This window comes from Pteropus vampyrus, unplaced genomic scaffold (assembly GCF_000151845.1).
Source record: "Pteropus vampyrus isolate Shadow unplaced genomic scaffold, Pvam_2.0 Scaffold108, whole genome shotgun sequence".
NCBI classification, from domain to species: domain Eukaryota; kingdom Metazoa; phylum Chordata; class Mammalia; order Chiroptera; family Pteropodidae; genus Pteropus; species Pteropus vampyrus.
In genome coordinates, this window is record NW_011888889.1 from 1822614 (window position 1) to 1844795 (window position 22182).

Here is a 22182-nt window from a genome sequence, read left to right on the forward strand (position 1 = left end):
AACAACCACCTAAATCAAGATACAGAACATTCTAGCACCCCAAATGCTTTGTCACACCTCTTCCAGTCAATTGCCACTCCCTACCCTCTAATATTCAAGCGCAATCATTACTCTATCACTGTAGTTTTGCCTGTTCTTGAACTTTATAAACATATACACATACATACATATATACACATACATAATACATACATACATATAGAGAAAGAGAGAGAGAGAAAGAGAGAGAGATAGAGAGAGAGATAGAGAAAGAGAAACAATAGAATAGGTACTCTTGTGCCTGGCTCTTTTATTAAATGTTTTATCAGGGAGACTCACCCATTTTGTTGCAGGCAATGACAGTTCATTCCTTCTTATTGCTTGTAGTATATTCTACTGTTTGAATATACCACAGCTTACTTACCTATTTTACTAAAATGAGCACTTGGGTTGCTTTCAGTTTGGGCTTATCATGAATATAGCTGCTGTCAACATTCTTCAGACATTGTTGAGTACGCCTTTTGGAGGACAAAAGCATTAATTTTTCTGGTGTATGTACCTGATTCATAGGGTAGGCATGTTTCTTTTTAGTAAATTTTGCCAAGCAGTTTTTCAAAGTGGTGTTCCAATTTAAACCTTCACAAGCAATGTATGAGAGTTCTAGTTGCTCCAAATTATCTCCAATGAATGGCATTGTTAGATGTTTTGTTTTGTTTTGTTTGTTTTTACCTTTAGCCATTCTGATAGGTATGTAGGGTATCTCAATGTGGTTTTTCTTTTCCCCTCTTTAATTCCCTACCCCTGTCCGCTCCACCCCCCCCCCGCCCCCGTCCCCCCTGTCCTATGGATGTTGCTGTTTCCCTTTTTTTAAGAACTGGATCTCTGAAGGTGAGGCTTCTCCTCCCACTTGCTCGCTGCACGCACCCGGGGCCTGGCACGCCTGGAGTATGGTCCGTAGCTCCACCTGGGGCACAAATTCAGGATCTTCTGAGTGTAAAGCAGACATGCTAACCACTTACGCTATGGAGCCACCCATCAATGTGGTTTTAATAGCCATTTTCCTGATGACTAAGGCTGAGCACTGTTTTCATATACTTATACCATTTTGATCGGTTGGATATCTTTTTTTAAAGAAGTGCCTATTCAAGTCTTTTGCCCATTTTTTAACTCAGATGTTTGTCTTTTTCCTAAGGATTTCTTTATATATTCTAGATATAAGATATAAGTTCTGAAAATATTTTCTCCCAGTCTGTGACTTGCTTTCTCACTCTTAGTGGTATTTTTTGATGGTTAGTTTTAAATTTAATGAGACCAATTATCAGTCTTGTTTCTGTGGTTAGTGTTTTGTTGTTGTTGCTGTTGTTTTTTGGTGACCAGTTTAAGAAATCCTTATCTATGCTCAGATGAAGATGAATTTCTGATTAAGCACAAAATTTGTGAAAGCTCATTCTATCATTCTGTTATAGTGCTTGGTAGATTGTTTAGTGGTTGTATTCCAAGATAACAATTTCTATGAGACATAAATGAGCTAATGAAGTATTTCCTTTGGTTTTTGTCTGACATCGTTGATAATTAGTTCCATGTTTATACTTGGCAAGCATTCTTATTTGGATGAAAATATTTCTTCTTCCTTATATATTACTCGTATAATAAAATTTTTAAAAATTACTGGGAACTAGAGAGAAGTATAATAATCAATAAACATTCACTAGCTGTTGTCTGGATTTAACAACCTTATATACACTGATCTTTAGATACACACTACATTGTGCACACACACAAACATACAGTTACATATGTATATGGATTTTCCTTACATTTATAAGAACTTATATTGTGGCAATATAGTAAAAAAATAAAAAGAACAGAAGACAATTATATGTCTTAGTAATGGTAGGTAAGAAAGATTTACCTTCACCTGCAACTTTTAAGAGAGGCAGCATAACATGGCCATTTCCAGAAGAGCACAGGTACTCAAATCCTGGCTCTGTCACTTACTGACTGTGTAAACTTGGACCAGTCTCTCAGTCTCTTTGGGCTTCAGTTTACTCATCTGGAAATGGGGATAGTAATATGACATATGTCATAGGGCTATTGTGGAAAGTAAACAAATGAATGCATGTAAAACACTTACCATTTAATAAATGTCTAGTACATGATAAGTGTTCAGTAAATATTAGATATAATTATTACCATCATGGACCACTAAATTTGGGGTATTTATAATTATACCTGATTTTGTTTTTAATAGCATTTTTAAAATTAAATGTATTGAGGTGATATTGGTTAATAAAATTATATAGGTTTCAAGTGTACAGTTCAATAATACATCATCTGTATATTGCATTGTATGTTTACCACCCAAAGTCAAATATTCTTCTGTCACCATATAGTTGATCCCTTTTACTCTTATCTACCTCTCTTTCTCTCTCCTTTCTTTCCCTCTGATAAAAACTAAAATCACGCTAAGCAAAATAAACCAGACTGAAAAAGTTGAGAACCATATGATTTCACTCATATGTGGGATATAAAACTGAAGGCAACAAATGAACAAGACAAACAAACAAAAATTCATAGACACAGACAACAGTTCAGTGGTTAATTATAACCAGTTTTAGATGAGGAAACTGTATGAGAGAAATTAAGCTTATACAACTTTAGCAGTAAGCTTGTCTTTAAACCCATGTCTGTATTTCATGGGCTTTCGATTCACCATGCAAAAACTGTAAATTATTCACTGAGCATGGTATATCTGAATTTGGGTAAAAATTAATGAGAAATAAATACAAGGAATACTAAAACTTGTCATAAAACTCCTCGAGTTATACTTTCTATGTAATGTAGTGTTAGGGCTAACAGTTAAACCAATCATTGAAAAGGGGCTCTCATTTGTTTAAACTAGACCCAAAGCTTCTTGATAGCAGAGCAGCATCTTAGATGTCACTGTGTTATTCATAATAAACAGCTGGGTACTGGGTATGGTGTTGATTTATGGGTCACTGAGAAGAGCTTGGAGAAACTTTTCACCTAGAGATATTATCTGTAGGTCCTATTACATTTTAGACTTATTAAGTTTTGCTTATGTTTTTTTGTAGTCTGATTTCTAACTCATCATACATTTTTATTTCTACTTTAGGGTGTGAAGAGAAGTTTACAGCACTGGCGACTTATTACTCATATAACTGTTAGGACAGTGGTTCTCAAAATGTAGTCCCCAAACCAGCAGCAGCATCACCTAGGAACTTGTTTGAAATGAAGATTCTAAGGCTCTACATTAGATTTTTGTGGAGGCTGAGAAATATTTTCAGTGAGTGCCCAAGTGATTCTGATGCATACTAAAGTTTGGGACAAATGTTGTGGAGAATAACTATCTTACTCATCTGACTATATGATGATAGTTGACTTATTTATTAATAAAATGAACATCAAATCTCCAGAAACCATGTCAAAAATAACCATTTTATTTGCTGTCATTCAATTTGTCTGTCTGCTTATTGGATGACATAACTAACATGAATCCAATTAAAGAAAAATACAAAAAGGCGTATAAAGAAATTTCTTCCCTTTACTCCCGTGACTTAAAAGCAAGTCAAAATTAACAGTTCGTTTTATATCCTTGCAGGGTTATTTTATAAATACAATAGGAAATAGGTGTCTTTTTTCACCTTTTCTGCACAAATGTATTATACTCTACGCACTGTTGAAATACAGCCATTTTAAAGTATTCAAATGTATAAGATTTCAACATTAAGTTTTGTGATTTTTTTTCATGTTTTGCAAAAGAAGATACGCTTTACAGAAACTTCTTAAAATAGGAATTTGTTTTGTATTTACATGCTTCCATTAAACAAATTCTAATGCTTTATACTAACAATGTCTTTTCTTTTAACTTGATTTTCAAATATCCTATTTAAATAATCAAATATATAGAATTATCATCGTTACAAGATACTATTTCTTCTACATCATGCCCCAAAGGCTCAGCCTTCTACAAATATTAAGATCTAATTACATATAACTAATTTAATTTTCAAATTAATATTTGAACCATGTGTTATTTATTCAATAATGCTGGAATTTATTCCAAATTATGCTGGAGGCCACTCGCTTTTAGCCTATCAAGAATTAGATTAAAACTCCTTTTTGAATTTACTTCTATTCTATTTTCACATACCTGGCATAGTGCCAATTCATTTTCGAATAAAAAATGCAACCATATTCTCTTTTATTTTTTTAGCAATATTACAATTCTGACATTTGCTCTCTGCAAGCAATTATCTGGTTTCTTCAATTCTCCTTTTAATATTCTTTAAAGGAGTTGAAACATTTAAAATAGCCCTTTGGTCTATGCCAAAACATTTCCAGCTGTCTCAAAATATGAACCGAATTATACCAAGGGGATATCTTTTCAAAATAAGGTCCACAGGAGTGATTCTAAATTCCCTAACTAATAATTCAAGGCCTGCAACATTTTGCTTTTTTCAGAGCTCTTTCCCATAATTGAGCTTTCAGCTCAATAAAGATTATGTTATTTTTAGTTTCTTGTATCTTTGTGGTGTATTTCTCTTTCCATGACTTCATGAAGGCCATTCCCCATGCTAGCCTATCAACTGGTTTGCTACCCATATCCAAGTTTCCACCATGCAATTGAGATGCTCCTGATCTCTTAATAATACTACTTCTTATTTTTAAGTGGATATATTTTATCTTATTGAGCTTTAAAACCACCCTCTGAGATAAAAGGTGTGAGCATTGTTAAGCCATGTTACAAATGAGGAAATTGAGGTTTAGAGACCTTATTTATTCTTCTAAACTCTTCTGCATTTACAAGCTACTTCATCCACTTGGCACTCTAAAGTACCTCATAATATTATCTTTTTACATGAGTATGATTTCTCATCACAACTCAATCTCCTTAAACGCAGTTTATCCTATTGCTCCTTGTATTCTCCCTCTATGGCTTGAACAGGAAAGAAATTCAGGTAAATATTAGTTGTTAGACTTGTTAAAATCAAAGAATTCTAAAACTTTGAACAAAAAGGGAGACTATAGATCACTTAATGAATACCTGTGTTTCTCAAAAGATTTGAGGTTTGTATAGCCCTGGGGTAATTGGTACAATGCTATTCATTTTTATTGGAAGATTTGAGATAAAAATTACTTTCATTTTAAATAAGTGCTGATATATAATGGTATGGAATGTAAAATTCAAACAAGTTTTAAGATGAAACATAAAACAAGTTTTTAAGATGAAACATGAAACTTCAAAGAAACTCCAGAGAAATATCAGAACTCTAATTGGCTGCTACAGGCTACCCCAGACTTCTAGGGGCTAAATGTCTTTTTCTTCTCTGCAGTTCATGCTATTTCAATTGAAAAAATTGAGAAGCATGAAGTGCATCACTAATTGAGGCCTGGAGAGGTTATGTTAATGGCCCTAAATCACGCTTTATTTCAAACAATATTGATTCAGCATCCGCTACTAATTGTGCAAACACCAGCACTAAAATGACCGGCAAAAACAGAAAAAGACACTGACCTTCTAAGTTTGTTTGTAAGTGGGAGTGAGGGGAACAGAGAGTCAATAAATTAATATTCAATGTGCGTAACTCATATAAACCAGCCACTCTTTCGGTTAGTCCAGCAGAGGATATTAAATAAAAGCAACACAAACCTTTATTGTAGCCTCTCCAGAAAATATCCAAAGGGGAGTCCATTCTTATGGCACACACACACAAAAATCTTTAATATCTTTTCCTGTTTCTTAACATTCTCAAAACGGCTCTCAGCTGCCAATCACTGACAAAAATGAATTTTCCCAAATTTCTTCCTGCCCCTCATCCTCATGAGCTCTTAGCAATTTGGCTTCCCGTCCTTTCCTTTTTCTAACTATCCATCTATCTTATCCTCAATACAAATGAAGCTAGTTTCTGACAAGAGATTTCTTTAGTGGTTGTGGTGACAGAAAAATGTGAAATGTCATGAGGTGATTTTTGTACCTGTTATTTATTTATTTATTTTTTTAATTTACACAGTATGGTAAATGGAAAAGTTCAGAGTACCTGACCTAGGCTGGGAGATTAGAGCCAAATTCTTTAAGAAAGGGATCTGTTAAACTGAGTTCAGCTTGCTAAATAAGTATTAACCGAAAAGGGGTAGAGTTAAGAACATTTGAAGCTTAGGGATTACAATCAATGAGATCTCAGGTGGAATAAAGCATGGAAATGATAAAAGGCCATTATGGCTAAAATACAAGGTAACAGGATGAAGGGAAGAAACTGGAGAGGGAGGCAGGGGTCCAATTATGCAGGGCCTTGTGGACCATGTTTAGGATTTGATCTCCCTCTCAGAAAGCATTGAGAAGTTATCAAAAGGATGCTGGGCATTGGCGTGATCAGATTTGCGTTGTGATACAAAGAATTGGTAGGGACTAGAGATTTAGAAAATTTGAAGAGAACATCTAAGTAGACTTCTGGTGAATTGAGACAGTGCCAGAGGAGATGGATAGCAGAATAAAGATTCAGAAGTTCTTTGAGAGGAAATGGTCAGGACTTAGTGCTTGATTGGATGTGGCCGCTGCAGGAGATTGATGCCAAGGACAACTCCCAAGTTTCTTTCTAAAGCAACTGGACGGGGATGACAGACTTGGAAACAGGAAATTCTAGAAGAAGACAAGATTCGCTGAGGAATTTTGAAGGTCAAATGGCTTAAAAATGAGATAGGAAAAAATAATAATTTTGTTCCAGCAGGTCATGAAGCATCGGAATTTTTTTATGCTTGTTTTAATTATTTCCTTTTAACCTTTTATTTCACCCATAACCACCTAGTACACACAAATCACTTTGAGTTTACTTGGCTATTTTTTTTTCATTGATTTCAAAGAATTATATATACATAGTATCATTTATCTTAGTAAAATTGGTAAGAAGCATACTCAAAACCTATTTGATTTTATTAACCAATGTCACTCCAGTACTTTTAATTTAAAAAAAAGCAGGTTTCATTCTAAATTTCATCATTGGTGATGATCATTTTGAGCACCTAGTTATAGTTGATATATAGGAGCTTTCTCCACAGTCAAGTTTCTATTTTGTTCCCCCTTAAATGAATGAAGTTGTGGGGAGAAACTCGAATATTCTGCAAATATTCTCACCAAGCTTGCAGTCATTGCATAATTTTATAATTCCATCATTCCCTCAGTATTTATTAGTTGGCATAGTAGAAAGCATTTCTCTTTTCTCTTTCGTTTATGTCAGTATGGACTCATCAATTCTAACTTTATTCAATAGGTTACAATCCATTATTATAATTATATTAATGCTCAATTTGTCCCAGTTTTCATCAGTCAGAGCCACTTCAAACCAAATCCTATATTTTTTTGGTTTGTGCTCATCATATTTTGAGCATATCCTTACAGATCCAATAAGATATCCCTGGCTCATCTTACACTTTTATTGCCCCAGTTTTAGAATCAACATTTATCCAAGGAATTCGGGTTTCATTTAATGGAGAAAAAGAATTTAGAAACAATGATCTGGATAACAGTGGTGCTCTGTGCCAGAGGCACTTCTAGGCCCTTTGAGATCTAGGAAATTATCCACACAGTTAAACATACTTACATTTGCATAAAATGTACACATATACACATACCTAGATTTATTTCCACATATATAACTATTACTACCTATATCTATCTATATCTTAGTCATTTTGGGCTGCTATGACAAATTACTCTCTTACACTGAGTGGCTCAAATAGCAAACATTTATTCCTTGCAGTTCTGGAGGCTGGCAATCCAAGACCGTGATACTCGTACGGCCAGGTTCTTGGTGAGAACCCTCTTTTTGGTTTACAGGTAGCCATCTTCCTGTAGTGTTCTCACATGGTAGAAAGAGGGCTAGCTAGCTAGCTCTCTGGCCTCTTCTCATGAAGGTACCAATCCCATTCATGATGGTTCCACCCTCAAGCTCCACCTCCAAATGTCATCACATTGGGATTAAGGTTTCATTGCATGAGTTTTAAGAGGGCACAAACATTCAGTCCATCACAATCTAGAAATCTACATCTAAATATTAAAAGCCGTGTTTAATATTTGTACCTTCAATTTTAATCCAGTATCACAAGAAATTTATTCTCCCTCTTTTCAATATTTCTAACTCCCTTTGATAATGAAAAACCTGGCTGTCGTTATCATTATATTTATACATTCACTCAAGTCTAGAATACAAAGAGTTGTATTGGAATGGCTAACCTACTGAGAAAAGCAAACCTACTGGAGTTAATATTTGTTTTGGGTTCTTTGCCTTTGGGGTAAAATTTAAATACCATGAAATACATAAATCTTAAATATACTGTCTTAGGGCTGCTATCACAATGTACTCTAGACAGGTTGGCTTATAAACAACAGAAACTTATTGCTCATACTTCTGGAGTCTGGAAATCTAAGATCAAGTGCTAGTATAGTCAGGTTCTGGTGAGAGCCCTCTTTCAGCTTGCAGATGGCAGGAAGGGGGAGAGAGCTCCCTGGGGTCTCTTTTATAAGGGCACTAATTTCATCAGTAAGGGTTCCACTCTCATGACCTAATCATTCCTCAAATGTTCCAACTCCTAATACCATCACCTTGGGTATTAGAATTTTAACATATAAATTTTGAAGGAATACATATATTCAGTCCATAACACATACAGTTTGATAAGTTTTGACAAATGCATACTCCCAAATAACCCACACCTCTATCAAAACTTAGAACATTTCCTTCACTCCATAAAATTCCTTTATGTCTCTTCCTAATTGTCACCTCACCTAAGACAAACATCTAGTTTTTTTTTATTCTAGATTCATTTTTTACCATAGATTTTAAGCATAGATTTTTTTTTAACCTATTCAAGAAATTCACATATGTGGAATCGCAGAGTGTGTGCTCTTTGAGTCTAGCTTCTTTCTTTCACATAGCATAATTTCCAAGATTCATCTATAGTTTTGGTGTATCAGTATTTCTTTCCTTCTGTATAGCTATCCATTGTTTGACTATATCACAATTTGCTTATTCATTCACCTGTTAATGAGCATTTGGGTTGTTTTCAGTTTTTGGTGGCTATGAATGTTCTCGTTTATGCCTTTTGTGAATATATGTTTTCATTCCTCTTTGGTAAATATTTAGGAGTAGAATTTCTGAGTCATAGAATAGTTGTAAGTTTAACTTTACAAGAAGTTGCAAATCTTTTCTGAAAGTGGTTGTACCATTTTGCATCCCATTAGTAAATATATGGGAGTTTTACTTCTGTAACTTGGCCAATATTTGGTATTTTCAGTATTTTTAATTTTAGCCACTCTAATTAGGAATAGAGTAGTATCTCATAGTTTTAATTTGCGTTTCTATGATGACTAATCGAGCATTTTATTGTGTGCTTATTGGATATGATAGCAGTTATTTTTTTATAATTCTGGATATAAGTACTTGGTGAGATGTATGTTTTACATACATCTTCCAGTCTATGGCTTCTTATTTATTTTCTTGTGATTTTTGATGAGAAGTTTTTAATTTTGTGGGATTTATTTATTTATTTTTTATATCTACAGCATCTGGTATTCCAAGGTGGTCTCCCATTCAAGTGTTAACCAGACCCAACCCTGCTTACCATCCGAGATCAGAAGAGATCAGGCACGTTCAGGGTGGCATGGCCATAGACAATTTTGAAGAAATTTAACTTGTCAATTTTTTTCTTCTATAGTCATTTCTTTTTCTGTCCTATCTAAGAAATCTTTGCCTTCTTCCAGATTTTAACAATATACTTATGTTTTCACTTTAGGATTTCTATAGTTTTATCCTTTACATTGAGGTCTATGATTTATCTTGAATTAATGAGGTAGAGGTTACAGTCCTTTTGTTGTTATGTGGATATTCAATTTTTCAGCATAATTTATCGAAGATTTTTCTTTCCTCACTAAACTGCATTGATACCTTTGTCAAAAATGAAATAACCATACAGATATTGGACCATTCCTGTTCTTTATTCTGTTCCATTGATCTATGTATTTATTCTATTGGGAGTATTATATTTCTTGATTGCCATAACTTTATATTAAGTTTTGAAGTCAAGTAGTATAAATTCTCCAGCTTTGTCCTTTTATTTCTTTATGTTTTGGTTATTCTAGATCGTTTACATTTCCACATAACATTTAAAATCACATTGTCACTTTGACAAAAATATCTGCTGAGATTATGGTTAGGATTACAGTAAATTTCTATATCAATTTGGGAAAAATTGACATTTTAACAATATTGAGTCTTCCAAAATATGAACATAGTGTATCTCTATATTTACTTAGGTATTATTTAATTGCTCTTCTCAGTATTTATAATTTTTAGCATTGAGATTTTGCATATATTTTGTTAAATTTGCCCCTAAGTATTTTATGTTTTTAATGCTATTGTTAATGGATTTATTTTTAATTTGATTTTCAAAATTGTTTACTGTGAGTATGTAGAAATACAATTGATTCTTCATATCGACCTTCCTGAAATCTTGCTAAATTCACATATTAGTTCCAGTAACTTTTTGGTGATTCCTTAAAATGTTTCATATAAACAATTATATTACCTGAAAATAGGAATCATTTTCCTTCTTCCTTCCAATTGTTATATCTTTTGTTTCCATCTCTTGGCTTATCAAACTAGTTCACCTTACCAATAGAATAGAAGTAAAGGGAGAGTGGCCTTTTTTTGCCTTGTCTTCAACCTTAGGAGAAGAGCAGTCTTTCACCAGTTAAGAGGTACAAAATATGCTGACCCCAAATATGCCTCTTTGGTATATGGACTATTTTGAGCTGAAAACAATTGAGAATCAGCATATGCAGAAAAAGTCCTCAGCTTTTCCCTTATCTGCCTAAAAGCAGGGCATTTACTTCCTTCTGTGAAGGTGGCATTGGCATAAATTTCTTCCCTCCTGTCTCTCTCCCATCTTCTGTACCAGTATGAGGACAACTCTTATCACCAGAGATGGAGGGCTAGCACTGAGATGAGGCTGTAGAAACAAACCTTACTAAAATAACCTTTCTCTCAGATTAGTTTCTCCCATATTTCCTAGTGACTTTCCAACAATTTATCATTCCTAGAAGCCCAAATTCCCTTTCCTAGAAGTCTAGTCACTTCACAATTAAGCACCCTTTGTTAAAATGAGTCCAGCCATGTTTTTGGATTTTCACTTCTTTTCTGTGAAGTTCCCATGCACATAAAAATATTAACATCAGTAAAATTTATGGGCTTTTCTCCTGTTACTCTGTCTTTTGTTAGTTTAATTTTCAGGCCCCAGACACCAGCCACTGAACCTAAGAAGGTAGAGGAAAAGTTTACTTTCCTCCCCTACATCATCAAGTACAAAGTTAGCTGAAGAGTTTTCATACATGCCCTTTATCAGGTTGAAAAGTTCCTTTTAATTCCTAGTCTTTTGAGAATTTTCTCATGAGTGCATTTATTTTATCTTGTATTCCCAACTTCTATCTCTTTATTCTTCAAGCCATTAAGACTGTATTTTTCTGCTTGTGTTCTAGCTACTCTGTATTACAAAAATTGGACAGTATCTCCAATTAAAAAGCCATATATAGTTCTTTTCTTACAAGAGTTGACTCTCCTCCAGTTTCTGCCTGTTTTTGGTCACTTTGCAGTGCCTTCAAGTAGATATTATTTATATTTTTTTCATAGAGTATAATTGTTTTCTGCAGAACATCTAGTCTAATACAAGCTACTCTGCCATTACCAAAAGTGAAAATCCAGATGACCATTTAAAAAAATATGCTATTATGTTCAGTGCATTTGATAATGACCTGAAAAACATGGCTTATTTCATTGCTCATAGATGGCCAGATTTCTACACAATGGCACATGCCTGAAGCAGAGAATGAGAAGAAGGGCTTGCCTAGAACCTCGGGGTCCTGCACTTAAAATGTTTTAGAGTTCAAGTGCTTTGTTGAATACTACTATGGTCATAGTTTCTGAATGATTGGTTTAGTAAAACTTACATTACAGACAATGCTCATCGTTAAAATAATTTCTTGAAATTCTTAAAGGAATTGTGGTGGCAGAGGAAAGTGAAAAATATTTCATAGCTTACTTGCATACGTTGTGCTTTCAGATCACAACCAGAGGAAGAAAGTGGGTGCATGGACTATAAATAATAAAAGAACCAATTAAAAGAATAATGAAATGGGGAAAAAAATGCTTAATATGAACTTCAAATAATTATTTCTCAGTAGCTCTATTAGGGCAAGAACTACATTTCATACTTTGCTTTATACTTTGTACAATGGATTTTTTTAAGCAATAGCTGCACATAGTCAATCACATAGAGAACATAGCATTCATTTAGTCAAGTATTTTTGAATTAGCTATAATAAAAAGAAAATGATGTACCTTAAACTTATATAATCTTATATGTTCATTATATCTCAATAAATCTAGGGAAAAAAGAAAATTACTATTAAATATATCCATGTATTTTTTTTCCGTAATAATTGGCCTCTCTTAATTATTTACCACATCGAATATGTAATAACATATTTGAGATTGTAGGGGGCACTATTTTATTTAAATCCACTGTATAGAAGTTAAGAAATATCAATCCAAAGGAATGTCTCATAAGAACTTGGGTACATCTGTGATCACTATCCTATAAAAAAGTATTGAGGCTGCTCGGAAAGATTCTATAAATCACATGCTCAGGTTTAAACCAGCTGTAAGTAAATCTTGATAAAGGATCTTCTCAGCTAAATAAAATTATTTAGTTCTCCCCCAAGGAAGGCAAAACATACCTGAAGCCCTTAGTTTCAGGCCTCCTTGAAGGCTCTGTTCTACACTGGTTGCATAACTTTCTTTTTAAAACAGTTTAAATCATGTCCGGTAAGAGCATGCAAAATAGTCCTGTTTTCTTATTTTAATATTCTTATAAATAGATGGAGTTCACTTATAGTTTAATCATTTGAGGTTTTCATTAATAATAAGAGTATAGACTAAAAAAATAAAGATCTAAGTTCTTACATTCTATTTTTGAAATAAGAAGAAAAATGTATTTGCCAGTCATAGGGTAAAGTTAAGTATCACTCAGAACTGCTGAACCTACTGAAAGCTTTTCCCAAGGACAACCCAGTAATCAATATAAACCAGTAAAGTGACTGCTTTGTTTGCCTTCCAAAAAGCACTGTAGAAAATGAATATTTAATGATAGACAAATCAATATGCTGAATGTAAGGAATAATAGCTTGGGAAAGTAGATAGAAGGATTTTGTTACATTGGAGGATCAAGTGAATTATAATTAGTCTAATGATGAAACCTTTTAAGTCTTTGCTTTATGGCTGTTGTCCTGAAATACTAGCCATGGGTTTATTTTAAATCCTATTTTCGTGGTCCATAGAGCTTCACCACATGCATGTACATAATATGTACTCATAATGATCTACAGTGGGTCCATTAATCTAAGATTGGATTGATCTTTATTCCTTTTCCTTGGCTTGTCATTTTTACCTGAGGTACAAAACAGAAGACACGTCAATAGTATGTAATATTTTTAAAAAGCTGTTTCAAATATCTTCCAGTTTCCAGTTCACCTTGGTCTCTGAATGAAAGATAAGGAATAATTTAATCAAGCAATAACAAAGTCTGACAGGTCAGGCTTACCAGGGAACAGTCAACCAACATAAGATTTGGTATCAATCTAATGGGGAAATTTCCCTGTTTAAAAACAATGGATTTGTTAATTCATTTCCTGAGTAATGAAATGGCCAGTCCTTTTATTCAATATTTTATGAGGATTTTTTTCAGGGAGTTCTAACCTTTTCCTGAGAGGGAGCTACTTGATTTTCTCAGAACCTTGGGATTACTGGGGCCCTGTGGGTCCCAGTACAAGTTGTTGAGTCAGGGGATGAAGAGGAGACGGTTCTGTGGCCGGGGGGGGGGGGGGGGGGGGGGGGGGGGGGGGGGGGGGCAGTGGCTGTGGAAAGGCTCTCTTTTGAATACCAGAATATGCTTACTAGCATTATTATATTAATTTCCCTAATAAATTTTGTATGAGTATGGTTCTTTTTTCTCCTTTCAAATTCTATATTCAATAATTCATTGTTTTGACTTCTTGGAATGCTCTCAAGATTTTCAGTTCTTACTTTTCTTTTTTCACACTAGAGGAATGAATGAGGATATTAATAAGAGATGTAAGGCCCAGAATTTGGGGGCAAATTAAAGCAATCAGCTAATAGAAATCATCTGAGTTATTCTTAAGACTCTATCACTTTAGAACAGTTAAGATAAATGGTGAAAACTGGAGTAATTTATTTGACTACTTTCAATTTCTTCATCTATAAAATGGAGCATAAAAATAGTACACAGCAAAAAAGAAACAAACAAACAAAAAGAAACAAAAAATAATACACTGCACATATGATTGTTGCAAAGATTAAATAAAATTAATACATGTAAAAACACTTAGAACAATGCCTGGCATATAGCAAGTGTTCTATAAATGTTATACATCATTACTGTGATTTTATTTTCTTAAAAGAAAGATAAAGAAATCTAATGAACAGTATTATGTCCTTTTTGTCAATCAAGATCTAGATCAATTACATTCTTATATTTTTAGATAATTTTGTAATATGATTATGGGTTTGAATTGTTTTATCTTAATTTATCTTATATAAATTTATCCAGCTATTACATCCTCCACTTACTTTTCATTTTATTTTGTATATGGTAATATATTAGGGTTTACTTAACATTTAAATACTTTTAGGCATTTGAACTGATGCAAATTTTCCCCATTACAGGTAATGCTGCACTGAAAATTGCTACAGAAGTTAGTTTTCCTTCCTCAGAGGAAGGGAATAAGTAATGGGGTCAAAGAACATGTTATATATAGATTCTCCTCCAGAAAGATGTAACCAGGTTATATTTCTACCATTAAAGTATAAAGTAAAGTATATCTTCTCTCTCTCCCCAAAGACTTAAGATTAGATTTTATAATTTTTTACTTTCTTCCAGTTTAATATGTCTCTAAGGAAGACTTTAAGTTTGTTGGGTTTGCCTTTTTCTTTTTCATTTTCAATAGAACTGTGATTTTTTAAAAAACATGAGATAGTCTATATTTTCTTGACTGTACACTTTTTGATCATTTATCATGTAGTAAATGGTTATTAACTTACAGAATTATTCATTTCTTCATATATTTGGGGGAGAACTCTTATCAGGTTATGTTTGTAACATCTATTCTATATTAGAATTTTTTCTGTATGTTTTTATTGTACATTTTGTTCCACGAAAATTAAAAGTTTTAAAAGTATATTCAATTAATCTATCTTACTCCTAGTAATAACTTTCATTTCTCCAGTAATTAAAAATGCATGTTCTCTCCACATATGGGATAAATAAGCTACCCTTTAGTTTTTTAAAAAATGCTTTCACTGATACAGCTGGAATTTATTGTAGTGTTTGGGTCTCATGTGTCTATCTATCTAAGTTGATTCTTTCCAACTTGTTAGCAAACTATTTGGAACACAATGTATTAAGCAGTTATTTCTTGACCTATGTCTGTTTTGTCTCTATTATCAATCAGGTTCATATTTCAAACCATGATAACACCATATGATTTTGATTGTTGCTGCAGTATACTCACTTTTCCAAATCTGCTAGTCTGAATTCACCCTTATTACCTATGAAAATGATTTGATATTGTCATCCATTCATTTTTTACTACTAGTTCTCACAGGAATTTTAGTTGTACTACAATAAATCTATATATTAAAATAAGAAATATTGATGTCTATTTAGTCTCTCTAAAAAACCTGTAGCACAGTTCTTTAGTTATGTTTTTAAATTTTTTATTAGAATTTAATTATTAAAAAACTATGTTTCAAATTAAATTTATGCATTGTATCCAATGCATTTGTTGATATACTGAATATTGTTTTCTAGTTGCGTATACTATTTCTGTTTGATTCTGCTGAAATTTTAAGTATGAAACTATGTAATATGCAAACTTAGATTTATTTACATTCTCTATTTAGTTATAGTGGTGATAGGAGTACCTCATTATGTTTCTGATTTTTACATAAATTGATTCAAGTGTGACTTGACTCTAGTGTTTTTTTGTTAAGAGGTTTTTAACAAAAGACTACAAATTCTCCCAATCCTTCTCATTTAAAAAATTACTTTTACTTTTAAAGTTGTGTATTGTTTTTGAGCTATGTATCTGGGGTTAGAGCACAAAAGTAAATCTAACATTGAACTATAAAGAGTTATAACGGCACAGTTGTTTGGTGCTTGGAGGTGAGACTGATGTAGGTTTCCATCCTAATCCTGTTATTCATTAACTGTGTGACACTTGGCATATTTATAATCAGACTGGGTTTCAATTTTATCACTTTATAAAATGAGTATAAAAATACCTACTTAATAGGGTTGTCATGAGTAATTAAACAATTAACCTATGTCAAGTGTAAAATGCCTACAAAAGTGCATGGTATACAATCAAGGTTTGGTATTACTATTTTTATCACCATCAAAATTAATCTTAATAATTCAGGATTTTAACCAAGTAATTCTTGAATGCATGCTACCTATGAAGCCACCATTTCCTGCTTTTTAAATTAATAACTTCTCAAGGATCTGTTTCTATATCTTCTGAATTGTCTACTTTCATAGTAGTATCTTTATTATTAAACTCCTTTTACATTTTAGTAAATATATTTTTTTCTACACTTTTTATTTTTATTTAGTCCATCATCATCCTTTTTTTAGTCCTATGTCATCCTTTGTATTTTAATGATTTTCATAATCTTACCTCAAGTGTCCATCCAACCAAACAACACAATTTTTGATAAAAACGAGAGGACTTCACAAAGCTCTCTAATGCTAAAACAGCTATCTCTACTCCGTTGCACTATAATCAGTTCCTACTCCTTCATAGGAATTAAATTTCTCACAGTTCCAAATGCAATGAGCACAGGGCTTACAAAGACCTGGATTTAAATCTTACTTCAGAAGCTTGTGGTGATGATTAGATTAAATTGAATCAAATAACATAGAAACTACCACCAGACTATCTGGCTCATAGTACACTGCAAATAAGATCTTGTTGCTTCTGCTCTTTCCCTTTTCTTTCTCTATGGCTCCCTTTTAGCACCACAGGGGGCTTCTGCCAATACGGGTGGATGTTTCATTCTCTGTGTGTCAAAGAGTGCTCACTATACAGGGTTTGCGGCTGCCAAGGTCTTCCATTTGATAGTTACTTGTGTCTGGAAGATGGGAAGTCATCAATATTTTAACTTCCCAATCCCTCCATAAAAATAGAGTGCCAAGGATAGCAAAATCAAAGCCCATGGACAATATCTATAACAAAACAGGTGATGGGGTATCTGCATGAACCCCAAAATATGAGTAATTGAGGAAAGCTACAAGAGCTAGGTGTTATCAGCAGCTGCATGATAGAAAGCTGAGGGAAGCAATGAGGGACTGGTAGATCTGAGAATCTCAAAATAGCCAACGAGTGCTCGCTGGAAAGCTTGAGGTTCAACCTGAGAATGGCAGCTGAAACTGGAAGAAGTATGGACACTCTAATGGCAGAAGAGTACAAAGTGTCTGGAGGGGCACAAGGAATGTCTAAAACTAACCAGCCAAATTTTCACCCCAGGACAAGCACTGCACAGAGGAGAAATTTCTGGGAAAATAACACTAATTGAGTAGGACAGGGACAATAGAGACAAAGGAAAGAGAGGGTTCATATAAAAGTGAGGAAGGAGACAGAGCCAAAAGATCTCAGAAAGTAAGCTGCTATGTTTTTAAACGCTATATGAAAACAACAAAAAGAGAATAATAGAGCTGTAAAATTAGAAAAGCTTTCTCAAATCCTGCCTTCTCCTCCAAATTCAGGAAAACGATTTTACATAAAAATAAATGAAAAAATTTCAAGGTTAAATCCTGTAAAAAATTACTATACGGAAAAAGAGACTAAGAAACTGAGTAACAACCTTGCAAAGACAAAAATGTCAGAAAGACACACCTTCAGAATAGATGAAGACCGCTACCTACTATTTCAACACGAGTTAAAATACGTTAAAGAAATCATACAAGGTATTAAAGAGCAACATAAATGAGAATTAGAAACCTCAGAAATGAAGTGATAGAATTCAGGAAAAAGTTAGAAGTAGGAACAAAACCAATTCAGAAATGAAGACTGAACTAAAAGTAACCCAAAAATGAGTAAACACAAGAGACATGCCTTAAGAAAAATAGAAGATGAAAGAGAAAAAAATAAAAGAAAAAATAATTTTAAAAAAGATATTAAAAGGATTTGGGGGAGAGAAACAGATGTAGAGATAAGCCAAGAATATATAACAAATGTTTAATGGAAATGCCTCAAGAATAAAACCAAAGTAAGGAACAGAATAATTACAAAAACAAAAACAAAAACAAAACAAACAAAACATAATCAAGGACACTTCCTTAAAATCAAAAAATATATATATTTGAAACTACGTATTGAAAAGTTATACTACAATACCTGTGAAAATTGGCCCAGAACTAGCAACATCAATTCATATTACAGTGTAATTACCAGATTTTAAAGAAAAAAATTATTTAGGGCATCCAGAAAAAAAGTTCACTTAGAAAAAAATTAGATTTGTTGCCAAATTTTTGACCACAATGATTTGGATAGAACAAAATGGAGTAAGATTTAATATAGTTAAAGAAATAAAATGTGAGTTGAGGGCTTTCAAGGATTAAGTATGAATACAAAATGTTATCACTGTGCAAAAACTCAGGAAATAAAGTTCCCATGAGTACTTCCTAAGAAATCTATTTGAGAATGAGCTTCAGACAACTATAATGATAGAAGACATCAACATACAGATTGAGGATAAGCATGAAACACACACACACAAACATACACATACATACATGCATGCATACATACATACATGCATACATATATACATATATCTCATAGCACGATAAGACTAATAAGGATGTGTGAGAGTATAAGCTGTAATGGCAATACACTTGACAATATAGAGAAAACACAACTATTAAAAACATGGAAAGATAATGGGGGTAGCAAATACAAAAAATTTTCAGTTGTTTTCAGTAATCTTGTTGGAGTTGGTATCAATGATATCTGTTCTAGGGCTGTTGTGTGTGTATACCACTTGGGTAAACAAATAGATAATCATGTGATATTCTAATTCTATCACTTCTTTCGTTTTTGTAAACCAAGATTCTTAGTGTGGAAAACTTATGTATAGTGTAGGTATAGATAGAGACATTAGATAACATATGTAGAATGTTGCCTAGCTCTGCCTCGAAACAGTGACTAACCCAGTGATTAAACTTCCTTAGCACCCAGATTGTGGTTTAGGAATACTCCTTACCACTAAAAGAAAACAGCTTCTCAGAGAAATGGCTGATTCCAAGTCTGGGCCAGAAAATGTACTAGCTAATCCTGGAAAAATATTGTCATATCAGATAGCAAGGAAGTGCTTAAAGGTTACTAATATCATGTGACAAGACCTCGGGAGCCAACTTAAAAAGGCTTCCAAAGGTCAAAGATGAGAACGTTTTATAATAACTGTAATGAATTAAAATATATAAGTTCATAATTAAAACAAAAATAGAGACTTATTTGGTTACCTTTGCAGGATTCCCAGGAAACAACTCTTATTTTATTAAAATTGGGAAATACAGGGAAAGAATCAAATATTTTTCCAATGGATGTAGGCAATAAGCACCAATGGCTGCTAATGTCACAAAAAGTGTGTCAACCAGACATTTTATACCTCTTGGAGAAAGAATACAGTATCATCCATGTGGTATTCTTCCCCCAACCAAAGTTAAATGTGAGTCTGATAAAGCCTGTAAACCCAGAATAAAGACAGAATAAAAGAACATGGGGTACAATCAGCAAAATCCAGACAGTGGGAAATCTCACAGATCAAAGATTCCATTTCTTCAACAAATATATTGCAAAGAGAATTGGCAGTCGGAGGTGATGGGCAGTAGGGAGAGAGAGAGAGAAAGAGAACATGTAGTTTAAAATTAACATTAAAAACAGGCAAAACTAAACTATGATGTTTTGGGATGGATATATGGATGATAAAACTACAAAGAAAAGCTAGGAAGCAATTACCATTAAAGTCAAAATGTGTCTACTGTCAGGGCTGAAGAAGGGGTTGTGATTAGGAGGGGTGTTGGCAACATTCTATTTATTTCTTGACTGAGATAGTTAGTAGTTTAAAGGATGTGTACTTTATAGTATTTATTAAGTTATAAATTTGTTTCATGCAGCTTTCTGTGTCTGTGTTATATTTTACAATTAAAGATATGTTAGAATAAAAAATATATTTGGTCTTTGATCCTGGTTCCTGGCACAAAACCCCTAAAACACTTGGAATTTCTCCAGTGATAGGAATATCCTTTGTCATTCATAAGAAACACCTATTGAGCACATCAGAGTTTATGTGAATGAGATGCCTTAAAATGGGGCCCCTAGATAGCCACAGGATGGGGCTGGTCACAAGAAAGACCAAGTGATCAAAGGTTCTTAATTTTCAGCCTTTCTAGCAAATCGATCCGACCTGTGGAGGAAGTCATGAGAATCTCTAATTTATAATTAGTCAACAGAAGCGCAGGTAACAAGGATTTGCATTTGGCAGCCGAAGTGGGGGTAGTCTTGTGAGACTGAGTCCTTAAACTGTGAGATCTGATGCTATTTAGGAATTGAGTTAAATTTATAGGACACCCAGTGGTCGCTGAGAATTGAATGGCTTGTGTTGGAAAAAATACATTGGAGAAGGTTAAAAAAATTCATTTGTTAAAAAACAAAAATTCAGCCAAGTAAATTTTAAGATCTAATTGGCTTTACTGAACAATTTATGAATCAGGCAGCATCCCATCTAATAAAAAAAAAAAAAAGGTGCTTGAGAGGCTGTAAAATATGGAAGGCTTTTATAGCAGAAAAGGGGGAAGGACAAGAAAAACAAGAGTGAATTATTTCAGGCAAGTTCGCCTTCCCTAAGAGGAGGACAGAAGGTCTTATCAGGCAATTACCTCATCAGTGCTGATCAGGAAATTCCAGACTGATTGGTTTAAAATTCCATTCCTGGGAGGGGTTGAAATTGCAGTTAGGTTAGGTATTAAGTTGTGGTGGGGCTTAGCATAAGTGACTCCATTTTGGACTTATCTCTTTAATGCACTCACTTCTTTCTGGATACAAGGCTTGAAAAAGTTAAATTAATATATAAAAGGTTGATTCCAGGTACATGCATTTTAGTGGAAACTTATTGAAGAATGCCAAACTTTTAAAATAGGTATTTACTTGAAAAGTGGTATTTATTTTTGCTTTTTAACTTTTCAGCAATAGAAAATTCTTCTACAATAAAGACTATTAAGAGCAATGAGATCGTTTCTTGGCACTAGAGGGTATCTGGTGGGATATGGGAAGAAAATTTGAGAACATGTCTCTATCTGTCTGTCTGTCTATTTTTAAATCATACCCTTTTCTATTTTAATGTTTATTATGCATATATCAGTACTCTAGTACTGTATATAATTTATAAATAAAGAAATATTGGTCATGCATATTCCATTTGTTTTATAGATAGGGAAGTATAAGCAGAATGGTTTAGAGGCCGCTGGTCTACCCACTTGAATAGCTCAGCCGTGAACTGAAAAGCTGAAATGAGGAGGGATGGCAGGCAATGATAGACTGGAGGGAACGACATTTTGGGGGGAAGAAAAGTTTTTCCATAGCCTCGAGTTCATAGACCAATGGGAAGAGAAATGAATGTTATCAATAATTCCAAATATGAGCTCATATACAAACCATAAATATATCAATAATATCTTATATTTTATCTTCACAATAACTCCATTAGATATAACTAACTAATTTTATAAACAAGAAACTGAGATCTGGATAGGTCAAATCAAATAAAACATATCTAAGTGTCAAAATTAAATATTCTGATCCAGTAATCCCTCTACTGGGTATTTACCCCAAAGATTTGAAAATCATATCCGAAAAGATATTTGTACACCAATGTTCATAGCAGCATTATTCACAGTGGCCAGGACATGGAAGCAACCAAAGTGTCCTACAATAGATGATTATCTAAAGAAGCTGTGGTACATATATACAATGGAATATTACTCAGCCATAAGAAG

General features: G+C 33.5%; 1 pseudogene; it reads right to left on the reverse strand.

Annotated features, from left to right (window-relative positions):
• Window positions 1–9550: 9550 nt before the first annotated feature.
• Window positions 9551–9669, reverse strand: LOC111743179 (annotated as a pseudogene).
• Window positions 9670–22182: the final 12513 nt, after the last annotated feature.